Here is a 13,295-nt window from a genome sequence, read left to right on the forward strand (position 1 = left end):
TTCCTACAATAATTTTGATACACCTAAAGGTCCACCTCCACAATTATCTTATAGATGACAACTTTTATAGGTTTTCGACTATGCTGAATATCGCATTGAAATTTCGCAGAAATAAGTAGTTATCGAGGTATAAAAAGTTGTATTATGCATTGTATTCTTTGGCGGCCATCTTTTTATGCACGTGCAGTGTTAATCATAGATGAGTAGATTTGTTTATGGCGCGCGTAAAAATATGGCCGCCGAAAATTACAATGCGTAACACAGCTTTTTATATCTCGATAACTACTTATTTCTGCAAATTTTCAATGCGATTTTCGTATTCAGCATAGTCGAAAACCTATAACTGTCGTCATTCAAAAGAAAACTGTGGAGATGGACCTAATCTGAAAATTTACCAAAACATCAAATGAAGTTTAAAAAAAAAAAGCATATACAAAAGATAAAATGGGGGAAAAATTATATTAAATGAAATAAAGGGTACAATAAAAACGACATAAAACGAAAAAAAAAATGACACAAAAAAAGACAAAATGTAACTACACATGAAAAAAGAATAGCATCGAAAAGTAAGCCTAGTATTCGTGAAGAAGGAGATAAGGCATGGGATGTAAATATTGTCTGATTTTAGTTTTGATTTTACACCTCCTTAGAGGTGTCCAGAAATTGCGGTTGGCACTGGGTGCCATCGCGGGGTATTGGGAATAGTTTTCAACTAGCAATAACAACGCCTCGGAAAATCCTCATTGGCTATTGTATCGCCTCTGCGCAAAGCTGAGGAAATGATCCTCTCCAACGAAATACATAGCACAGACGCATTACAACCTTAGCGATCCCAAGTTTTCCTTTTCATGTATTAATTAAATCAGCGTATTATACAAAACTATTTTAAGCGAATATTATCAATCAGAAGAGTGTCGTGCATCATTTAATAAAGATAATTTATTCAGTTATGCATGTAAAATAGTTTAAAACAACCTTTGTTTATAGAAAGTGCACGATTAAATACAGTTGTCTGCCCTTGACGTCCTTCACCTTTAAGAGTTATGAACACATGAATATACGCGTGGCACATTTACAGTAGCAGGTGCTTTGTTGGGTGTTTTTATGATACTTTTTTGACATCCGCCAATACTTTTTGATATATTTTCCCAATAATATATATATATATATACATTTATAAAGAAAAAAAAATATTTACATATTTTTTTCCGATAATATATATATACATTTATAAATAAAAAAATATTTACATATTTTTTCCAATAATATATATATATATACATTTATAAAGAAAAAAATATTTACATAATTTTTTCCAATATATATATACATTTATAAAGAAAAAATATTTTCATAATTTTTTTCCAATAATATATATAAATATACATTTATAAATAAAAAAAATATTTTCATAATTTTTTTCCAATAATATATATATATACATTTATAAATAAAAAAAAAATATTTACATAATTTTTTTTATGATATAAAAAACGATTTGATTCGGAAATCTTAAGTAGGATTCTCACGATGTATTGGCTATGAATTTTTATCCTAGCCCCCAAAATCAACAAATAAAATAAATTAATAAACGGATTAAAAAATAAAAATTGAGCAAATCTATATTATTCAATTAGAATTGGAGAAAGAATCAAATATTACATTAATACAGTGAATTGAAATAGATCATGACATTATTACTTGATCAAATGTAATGTTTATTGATGGCAAGGTAAATTTTGTTCTTTTATATTTTAATTTTTTGGTAACTTTTATTCTGATTCATTATTTTGCATTTACGATAAGAATTACCTCACATATAACAACATTAATAAAAATAACTTGCTTACGAGTTCCCCATGCAAATTACCTCATATATAACAACATTTATTATTAATAAAAATAACTTGATTACTAGTTCCCCAGGCAACGCAGAGTACCCCTGCTAGTAAAATAAATAAAAATCCAACAAACCTGTGACAAGAACTTGGAGGCGTTTCCAAGGTACACGTTCTCTGGCACCGTGTCCTTCTGTTTCCGATAGAACTTTTTCGAGTACAGCCATTGCTGAGTGGATGTATGGAAGCCGATACCTTTTTTCTAAAAAATAAATACACAAGTAAAATACTTTATAAGTGCAATTTTTAAGATATGTTTATATGTGTTATATGCCATTTGATAAATCACTGCATATAAGATACTGCCAAGTCAGCTGCAACAAAAGTAAGGATTAGTAGAAAAAATCGATAAATATCTAAATAAATAATAAATAAATAAACAATCAAAAAAATTATAAAATAGAATAATCTAATAAATAAATCGTATTAATCAGAATATTAAAAATGTAGTTTAAAAATATGATTGATATGTGTTTCTAAATATACTTAATAGTTAGTATGTATGTTAAACATTACATTATAGTTATAATAACTTATATCTATGTTAAATCCAATATATCTGACCACACATTATTTAATATATATATATATATATATATATATATATATATATATATATATATATATATATACTCATTATGTCAACGTTCATAACTTCATTTGCGAAATATTAATTAAATTTTAATTAAAATATTAAATAAATAGAAAATTATAAATGGGATGTAATTAAGTTTATAGTAGAGGGAATTTAAGAATAATAATATACAGGGTTGGATATAGTCTAGAATTATTAGGTCTAAACAGTATTTATAAATCTCATTAACTGGAATTAAAATTAATACTATGTTTAAATTTGATAAACATTTATTTGATTATAAGTATAATAACATGTCATCAGATGAAGGAACTTTTGTATTATAATCATTGGTGTTTTAGAGGACATAATTATAACAAAAATCACACTTAAATAAGAAATTAGTTTCGCGAAACGTTTATTAAAAATTGAGGTTAGCATGTAGAACGAAGTTAAATTGGAGAAATGTAAAAATTAAATCATTTTTCTATATAAATAATTGAAGGTGCTGATATTGATTATAATATGATTAAATAGTTAAATAAATAACAAATTAGAGTAATATTGATTATAATATGATTAAATAGTAAAATAAATAACAAATTAGAATAATATTCATTATAATATGATTAAATAGTTAAATACATAACAAATTAGAGTAATATTGATTATAATATGATTAAATAGTTAAATAAATAACACATTAGAGTAATTGGAAGTAACTAATTAATTTACAATTCTACATTAGCAGATATTAAGTTAAAACTCATGATTATCGATTGAAATAATCCATTGTAATATCATTTTGTATCGATAAAATTAGCAAATTAATTTATAAAAAATAAAATAATAATAATATATATAGGTAGGGATAAAAATAAAATATTTAAACAGTTAAACAAAGCATTTGTTCGTTATCCTGATGCTTTTGAATCGTTTAAGATTAACCAGACTATATTAATAAAGGAAATCCCAAACTATATTAGCAATGTATAAAATATATTTATAATTACATAAAATAAAATTATAATAATAAAATAAAAAATGTATATGTGTAAAAATATTTTTAAACTTTATATATCTAATTTTAAATAAATAAGAATGTAAATATACTAAATGCTAATCATAGTGGGGGTGATAAGTAGTTAAATGGATTAATCCGTAATCTTATAAATACAAGACTGATAAATTAAAAAATATATCCATTTTAAATGTGGAAATTGATAAATCACACAGGTAAGAAATTCATTTTTATAGTATGAAAAGCTTAGTAACTGCAATTAAGAATAGGAAATTGGATCAAATGTTTGTAACATGTCTTCTTCCTAAGATTACGGGTGGTGGTGTTTGATCAACACTGCTGGGGAGCCATGATGTAATATACTGTTTTGTTTTTAAATCCCCGAAACAGTGTTTCATGGTAAACAACTGATGATCCCTTGAAAAATAAAGTATTGACACTATAGTAAATTCGAGAGCGAGTTGATGCAGTGATTGCAGGTAATTAAATAACTTACTTGACTAGATGGTTTTCTAACGAATGACAAAAAATATTTTTTGTATAGTTTTAAAGGTTAAAAACTTCAAAGACACATATATATATAAATTTAATCTTAGAGGCTTTGATCTAAGGGAAGTAACTCGACTTGCATTTTATTAAATTAATTGAATGAAGATGATGTAACGATTTAAAACGGTTGTAAAAGAATTCTCAAATTATTCTAAACTTAGCATAAAGTAAGGATAATTTTCAAAATGTAGGATATTAAATATTATTAGTATTTGTGTAGGCGGGTGCGATTAAATTAGTTCTGAAGTAATTTACATTTTATTTCGGATAATTGTGTAGTCACGAGATTTAGCTGTTTTTAATAAAGCGTTTTTTTTTCGCAGTTTAAATTAGTTTCGTATATATAAAAGATAGGATAGTTTATAACGTGGTTGATATTATTTTAAAAATTATGTATACACAACTTAGAATCATTGAATTCACTAATTATTAAATAGAATTTTTTGTAATGATGAGACCACAAATTAATTTGGTAATACGAAAAGGTGGCTTTCCATTTTCCTTTTTTGTAGCTAGGTTTAGGTTTCGTACACATATTTAGTAGTTTATAATTTAGTTGATATAATTTCCATAAGTATATATGCAAAACTTAGAAATAATAAATGTAATAATTATTAATTGAAATTTTAGGTAGTAGATTCATAGATCGAGATTGTTAGTACGTATAGTTGGGGTTTCCTTTTTTTGTAAATTAGTTTTAATTTCATATATTAGGACATGTATATTGATCTGTAATTTATGATGTATATTTTGGTGAAATTATTCTGGTAAGCAGGTAGACATAAATGAGAATTAATAAAATTAATAATTTTAGTAATTATTAAATAGTATGTTTTGTCAGATGATTCATAAATTAATTAAATGGTTAGTACGTAGAGGATGATTCAATGACTTTGTTTGATTAAAATCCAAGATTGCGTAATTGTAAAATATAAAGATAACTGCAGCTTCTCTTCCAAATTTCAGATTCTCACCATGTCGTATTACATTTTAATTCCTTTTGGTGGATTGATTGTTGCGATTTCTTCTGATAAGTTAAGGGCATAATGAATTAACTAATTGATATAATAATTAAGTGATTGATTTTGCGCTACGAAACAGATACTGTTAAGAACTGTACGAATCAATTGATGTACTTTGGAATATAAAGTTTCTGTCATTTATATATATATATATATATATATATATATATATATATATATATATATTAGTAAATACTAGCTAGCTATCCCAGCGTAGTTTACCCGCTAAAAACTTCAAAATCTATTTTAGGTTTTAAAAATATCAGCACTACAGGAATTTAAAAAAGTATTTTAGAATTTAGAGTAGGAGATCACTTTCCCATATAAATACAACATAAAATGAACACCTACTCCACTGCCAATGGCAGTCAACCAGACATATAATCGGTCACAGTTTTCAATCTTTGCAACAATTACTGAAAGGGGGTGTTCATATATGTTTTAGTTTTCTTAGATTTCTTAAGAAGGGATAAGAGTTTATGTGTTGTTAACTATTTTGCATTTCAAACTTCCAATTTAATAAACAAAAACACCATAAAAAATATTGTTGACTTTCTTACATTTTAATATTAGAATCCATGTTTGATATTAAGAAAGCATCATCCTATTTATTTTTTTTTTGTTTTTATATAAAAAATGGGAATGGGGTATTTTTTTTAAATTTCAATTTATAAATTCGAAGAGTGGGCTTTTTACTTATACATTCTACTTTTTTGTTCTGTTTTGAAATAATAAAAACCACCTCTCTTTATTAATTACTAGCCTGCATACCCAGCGTTTCCCGGGTGTTTCAAGGTGTGTTTTAAGCAACAAAAAAAGTGGTAGTAGGCAAGCAAGCTCAAACCCGCGGTCTGTGAAGGCGGAAAAGAAAGTGAAAGAAAAACTGATGTCTTACTTCTACTCCATAACGTGACCGGAAGTTCACAAAGTTTAAATCAGTCAAAGTCAATCCAACCGATATGATGACTTGCAAAAGTGGCTCGCAAAAATCGATCTCTCCTTGTACAAAACTGCCCAGTTGAGGGTGAAAGAATTAATGTTTTTGGTCCAATTTTTCGATATTTGTTATCCAAGACATCAAGCGTCACAACGATACCGGTCTCGTGAAAACCGTCGTCTCTGACAAAAGTTTTAGGCAGACATACAAACATACTACATACATTAAAACAGACAGGTCAGATTTATATTATAGATAACATGATTATTTAGAAAGCTATTCTTAACATGGAGAAGGGAGTCATTGCTAAATAATTTGTACAATGATGTAACAATTTAATAAATTAAAAAAGTGCATTTTGTAGTCAACACAAAAACGAAAAACTGGGCAAAAACACACAAATATATCGCAAATGATTGTTACTAAAGGCACCATAATAAACTCTTCTACCTACTTGGATAAGATTTTTGTGTATTAAGTTATTTTAAGCGGTTATTACTTTTAAAAAAATCTGTGCCGAGTCTTATGTTAGAAGTAAAAATGGCTGATATAAAACAGTCATCTAGAATGTCACGATAATCGCTCAAAAATCGATACTTAAATAAAATGCTGGTAGAAAACCACAAAATTAACATTTTTGAACAGTTTTGTTATGCCCAACGATCTTTTACGTATCTTTAGTTAAATCTTTAAGGTATCTTTAGTTAAATAATTTAAGTGAAATTCCAAATAACTATTTGAAAAAAATAAAAACAAAAACTATTTGAAAAAAATAAAAACAAAAACTATTTGAAAAAAATAAAAACAAAAACTATTTGAAAAAAATAAAAACAAAAACTATTTGAAAAAAAATAAAAACAAAAACTATTTGAAAAAATAAAAACAAAAACTATTTGAAAAAATAAAAACAAAAACTATTTGAAAAAAATAAAAACAAAAACTATTTGAAAAAAATAAAAACAAAAACTCTTTGAAAAAATAAAAACAAAAACTATTTGAAAAAAATAAAAACAAAAACTATTTGAAAAAAATAAAAACAAAAACTATTTGAAAAAATAAAAACAAAAACTATTTGAAAAAAATAAAAACAAAAACTATTTGAAAAAAATAAAAACAAAAACTATTTGAAAAAATAAAAACAAAAACTATTTGAAAAAAATAAAAACAAAAACTATTTGAAAAAAATAAAAACAAAAACTATTTGAAAAAATAAAAACAAAAACTATTTGAAAAAATAAAAACAAAAACTATTTGAAAAAAAATAAAAACAAAAACTATTTGAAAAAAATAAAAACAAAAACTATTTGAAAAAAATAAAAACAAAAACTATTTGAAAAAAATAAAAACAAAAACTATTTGAAAAAATAAAAACAAAAACTATTTGAAAAAATAAAAACAAAAACTATTTGAAAAAATAAAAACAAAAACTATTTGAAAAAATAAAAACAAAAACTATTTGAAAAACATAAAAACAAAAACTATTTGAAAAAATAAAAACAAAAACTATTTGAAAAAATAAAAACAAAAACTATTTGAAAAAAATAAAAACAAAAACTATTTGAAAAAAAATAAAACAAAAACTATTTGAAAAAAATAAAAACAAAAACTATTTGAAAAAATAAAAACAAAAACGATTTGAAAAAATTAAAACTAAAACTATTTGAAAAAAATAAAAACAAAAACTATTTGAAAAAAATAAAAACAAAAACTATTTTAAAAAAATAAAAACAAAAACTATTTGAAAAAATAAAAACAAAAACTATTTGAAAAAAATAAAAACAAAAACTATTTAAAAAAAATAAAAACAAAAACTATTTGAAAAAAATAAAAACAAAAACTATTTGAAAAAAATAAAAACAAAAACTATTTGAAAAAATAAAAACAAAAACTATTTGAAAAAAATAAAAACAAAAACTATTTGAAAAAAATAAAAACAAAAACTATTTGAAAAAATAAAAACAAAAACTATTTGAAAAAAATAAAAACAAAAACTATTTGAAAAAAATAAAAACAAAAACTATTTGAAAAAATAAAAACAAAAACTATTTGAAAAAAATAAAAACAAAAACTATTTGAAAAAAATAAAAACAAAAACTATTTGAAAAAAATAAAAACAAAAACTATTTGAAAAAAATAAAAACAAAAACTATTTGAAAAAATAAAAACAAAAACTATTTGAAAAAAATAAAAACAAAAACTATTTGAAAAAAATAAAAACAAAAACTATTTGAAAAAAATAAAAACAAAAACTATTTGAAAAAAATAAAAACAAAAACTATTTGAAAAAAATAAAAACAAAAACTATTTGAAAAAATAAAAACAAAAACTATTTTAAAAAATAAAAACAAAAACTATTTGAAAAAAATAACAACACAAAAAAAAAACGTAGTAAAGCAAAAAATAAATAAATAAAATAAAAAAATCTCTTCCCCAATCAACCAAAAATTGAAAACTGCAAATGATTACAGGTATTTTTTTACACGATGGTCACCACTTATTAAGTCCCGGAAGCCACTCAGGGATAAGGGTTATTGCAAGTACAGTACGTTGGTGTGGAGATTTAATGAAGTGTTTACTTAAGAGGGCGGTTCATTAGGAATTTGGTTGGATTTGAAGACATCCAGGTTGTAGTCAGGTGGGAAGCAGGGGGACGGAACAGAGTATTATTGCCTGCTAATTGGTCATTAACTCGGTGCTTATTTTATGTTAAATTTATATAGAAAAATTGATTCCACGTCCTAAAATCTTAAATATTTATTATTATTTGTCGTGTCTTTGAACGATATTTTTTTATTGTTGAAACGTAATAGCAAAAATCCTTAAATTTTATTTTATTTATTTTATTTTTTAGAGAGTAAACAACGCTGGGTTACATTGTAAATATTTACAAATATATTTTTCTGCATAAAGTTACTGATAATTAATGATGGTCAATAAATATTTGATCATTTTATGTAAACTTTATAAAAGAAAGTGATCCCCATTCTTAAATTTTAAATATGGGATAAAACATACAAAATCAAACGAAATTCTCTAACGACATAATAGGTAAGTGTAGACAGAAAAAAAGATTTTTTATGTTAAAACAATTAGGTACTTCGGCACTTATGTTACCGTGCTGAAATGACAACCCTTTTATTCAGAAAGCCGTTCTTAACATGGAGAGAGGAAAGTGTTTTGTAACTATTCTGTACTTCTACCTAATAATTTAATAAAATAACATCTCGTAAAATTAAAATTTAACTTAAAAATCAGATTTTTAAAAATAGAACAGAAACATAAGTGAATAATCATTTAACAATTAAATACAAGAAAATTAGTTTATTTATTTTATTATATTTTTTGTGATCAGTTTTCTTTGAATTGAATTATTGTGTTTACCGTTCTCAGAAATCACACAAGTATTTTCTTTTTAACAATAGATGGTTTTGTATTACTGTACACATAGATTAAAAACGTTGTCAAAAAACAAATATATAACAAATAAATTTTATCAAAGGCAAGATAAGTTACTTTTTTTCCTAACTGGATAATTTTCTAGTGTTTTTATTTAATGTAACATGTTTATTAAGCTCGAAAAACATACAGTGTTACCGATGTATTTGAAAATTTAAAATTGCGCCCGAAGTTTCACACGGTAAGTTTGAGAAAAGGAGTTAAAAATAAAAAAAAACACTGGACAAAATATTGTTAGAAACTCGCTCAATATATGTTACCATGACATAGCAGTTTCAGAAATTTTGTAGGAATTTTTGACACCCCTAACACGAAACTGCGAATACAATATAAAAATCTCGTAATTTCTCTGTTAAAGGTGGGTTATTTATTTTCTTTATGGATTATACTTCCAAAATAAACTATTACAGTTGTTTTAAAAGTAATAAAAATATTTTTATTTTTTTTTAAAACAGTAATGAATTTTCCGAACTCAATATTTTTCAATTTTTAAACTCAATATTTTTAAATTTTTAAATTTAAAAAATCTATCAAAATTTTTCTATTGATTCTATTTTTACGATATTTTCAGGGTCAATGTGAAATTTTATGTTCTTTCCAATAAACCGAATATAATATTTTAGACAAACGTTTTTTTTTTTATTCACGGTTCCCCCCCCCCATCCCAATTTTAAAGTGTCTATTACAAAGTAAATACTTAATTTAGACTCGGATAAGTACATAATTATTTACTCACAAATTGAAGAGAAAAGGTCAATACATAATATATTCAAATTTAAAAAAAAACGGACATCGTGTTCTTGTAGAATTTTACCTGTAAAGTTTGAAGTTTAAAACCTTTTTTTTTAAACCACGTTATTTGTTTTTTCTTTTTTCTTTTTTTTTTAATGGAACCTTGGTCCTTGCTCCTTTAATTGAAAAAAAATTAGGGCTTGAATTACATTTTTCGAGGAGTTATAAGCTTTGAAAGACAGGGGGTCGAATAATTCACGCCTCCAAAAAAACGGACATCGTGTTCTCGTCGAATTTTACCTGTAAAGTCCGAAGTTTGAAACCTTTTAAAAAAAAAAAACACGTTTTTTTTTTTTTTTTTTTTTTTAATGAAATCTTGGTCCTTGCTCCTTTAATTGAAAAAAAAATTAGGGCTTGAATTGCATTTTTCGAGGAGTTATAAGCTTGGAAAGATGGGGTGGAATTATTCGCTATTTTCACAAAAATGCTGACATATATTCGGTGGGGTTTAACAGTATTTTGTATATATTTTAAAAAATTTTTAACTCCTTTTCTCAAACTCACCTTGTGAAAGAGAGAGTCGGGAACCATTTTAAAATTTTCAAATACATCGGTAAATACTGTATGTTTTTCGAGCTGAATAAACATGTTAAATTAAATAAAATCACTAGAAAATAATCCAGTTAGGTAGAAAAGTAACTTATCTTGCCTTTAATAACATTTATTTGTTATATATATATATTTTTGACAACTTTTTCGAATCTATGCGTACAGTAATACAAATCAAAAAAAAACTTATCTTTTATTTCATGAATTAAAAATAAATGAAATAAATTTGAAATTCACATTTGGTTATAAATTATAATAATTTAATATTTAAGGTTATTAAAAAAATCGGATTAGAAATGTAAACAAAAAATATTTAAAACTTACCTTTCATTCCAGTTTCAATACGAAAAAATAAGCGGGTTGAATTTTTTGTTCTTTTGTGTTCAAAACAGAAAATTTTTAAGAAAATTTGTTAGAATTTCTTTTGATACAACTTAAAAAATAAAATATATGAACATATAAAAGAATCAAAATTAAAAGATGAAGAACACGATTTAAACGTGAAATTATTTAAATAGAAAATCAACTTCTAAAGAATAAAGAACTTAAGGTCATCGTAATAACACGGTCAAATCATTATTTTGTTCCTCGTGTAAAAATGTCCGTTTATTATTAAAACGTATCGAATTGTTTTCCTATCAAGTTCAGATTATATTTGTCAATGATTAAAACTTATTTTCGATATCTTTTGTAAATTTCTATTTTGTATGTCTAATTCATTAAAAATTAAAATATATGAAAACATAAAAATTAAAATATATGAAAACATAAAAATTAAAATATATGAAAACATAAAAATTAAAATATATGAAAACATACAAATTAAAATATATGAACACATAAAAATTAAAATATATGAAAACATAAAAATTAAAATATATGGAACCATAAAAATTAAAATATATAAAACCATAAAAATTAAAATATATAAAAACATAAAAATTAAAATATATAAAAACATAAAAATTAAAATATACAAAAACATAAAAATTAAAATATATGAAAACATAAAAATTAAAATATATGAAAACATAAAAATTAAAATATATGAAAATATAAAAATAAAAATATGAAAACATAAAAATAAAAATATATGAAAACATAAAAATTATAATATATAAAAACAAAAAAATTAAAATATATAAAAACATAAACATTAAAATATATAAAAACATAAAAATTAAAATATATGAAAACATAAAAATTAAAATATATGAAAACATAAAAATTAAGATATATGAAAACATACAAATTAAAACATATGAAAACATAAAAATTAAAATATATGAAAACATCAAAATTAAAATATATGAAACCATAAAAATTATAATATATAAAAACATAAAATATATGAAAACATAAAAATTAAAATATATGAAAACATAAACATTAAAATATATGAAAACATAAAAATTATAATATATAAAAACATAAAAATTATAATATATAAAAACATAAAAATTAAAATATATGAAAACATTAAAATAAAAATATATGAAAACATAAAAATTATAATATATAAAAACATAAAAATTAAAATATATAAAAACATAAAAATTAAAATATATAAAAACATAAAAATTAAAATATATAAAAACATAAAAATTAAAATATATAAAAACATAAAAATTAAAATATATGAAAACATAAAAATTAAAATATATGAAAACATAAAAAATAAAATATATAAAAACATAAAAATTTAAATATATAAAAACATAAAAATTTGAATATATAAAAATATAAAAATTAAAATATATAAAAATATAAAAATTAAAATATATAAAAACATAAAAAATAAAATATATAAAAACATAAAAATTTAAATATATAAAAACATAAAAATATATAAAAATATAAAAATTAAAATATTTAAAAATATACAAAATAAAATATATAAAAACATAAAAATTTAAATATATTAAAACATAAAAATTAAAATATATGTAAACATAAAAATTAAAATATATGAAAACATAAAAATAAATATAAAAACATAAAAATTAAAATATTTGAAAACATAAAAATTAAAATATATGAAAACATAAAAATTAAAATATATAAAAACATAAAAATTAAAATATATAAAAACATAAAAATAAAATATATCAAAACATAAAAATTAAAATATATGAAAACATAAAAATGAAAATTATGAAAACATAAGAATTAAAAAATATGAAAACATAAAAATTAAAATATATGAAAACATAAAAATTAAAATATATAAAAACATAAAAATTAAAATATATGAAAACATAAATATTAAAATATATGAAATCATAAAAAATAAAATATATAAAAACATAAAAATTAAAATATATGAAAACATAAAAATTAAAATATGTAAAAACATAAAAATTTAAATATATGAAATCATAAAAAATAAAATATATAAAAACATAAAAATTAAAATATATGAAAACATAAAAATTAAAATATATGAAATCATAAAAAATAAAATATATGAAATCATAAAAAATAAAATATATGAAAT

At 21.9% G+C, this 13,295-nt stretch overlaps 1 non-coding gene across 1 annotated transcript; it reads right to left on the reverse strand.

The window, feature by feature from the left end:
• Positions 1–641: 641 nt before the first annotated feature.
• On the reverse strand, positions 642–773 carry LOC145271987 (U4 spliceosomal RNA). Its single transcript, XR_013866122.1, has one exon. It is a non-coding gene; the product is annotated as a U4 spliceosomal RNA (small nuclear RNA).
• Positions 774–13,295: the final 12,522 nt, after the last annotated feature.

This window comes from Euprymna scolopes, chromosome 46 (genome assembly GCF_053919585.1).
Source record: "Euprymna scolopes isolate OS-2025 chromosome 46, ASM5391958v1, whole genome shotgun sequence".
Classification (NCBI taxonomy): Eukaryota; Metazoa; Mollusca; class Cephalopoda; order Sepiida; family Sepiolidae; genus Euprymna; species Euprymna scolopes.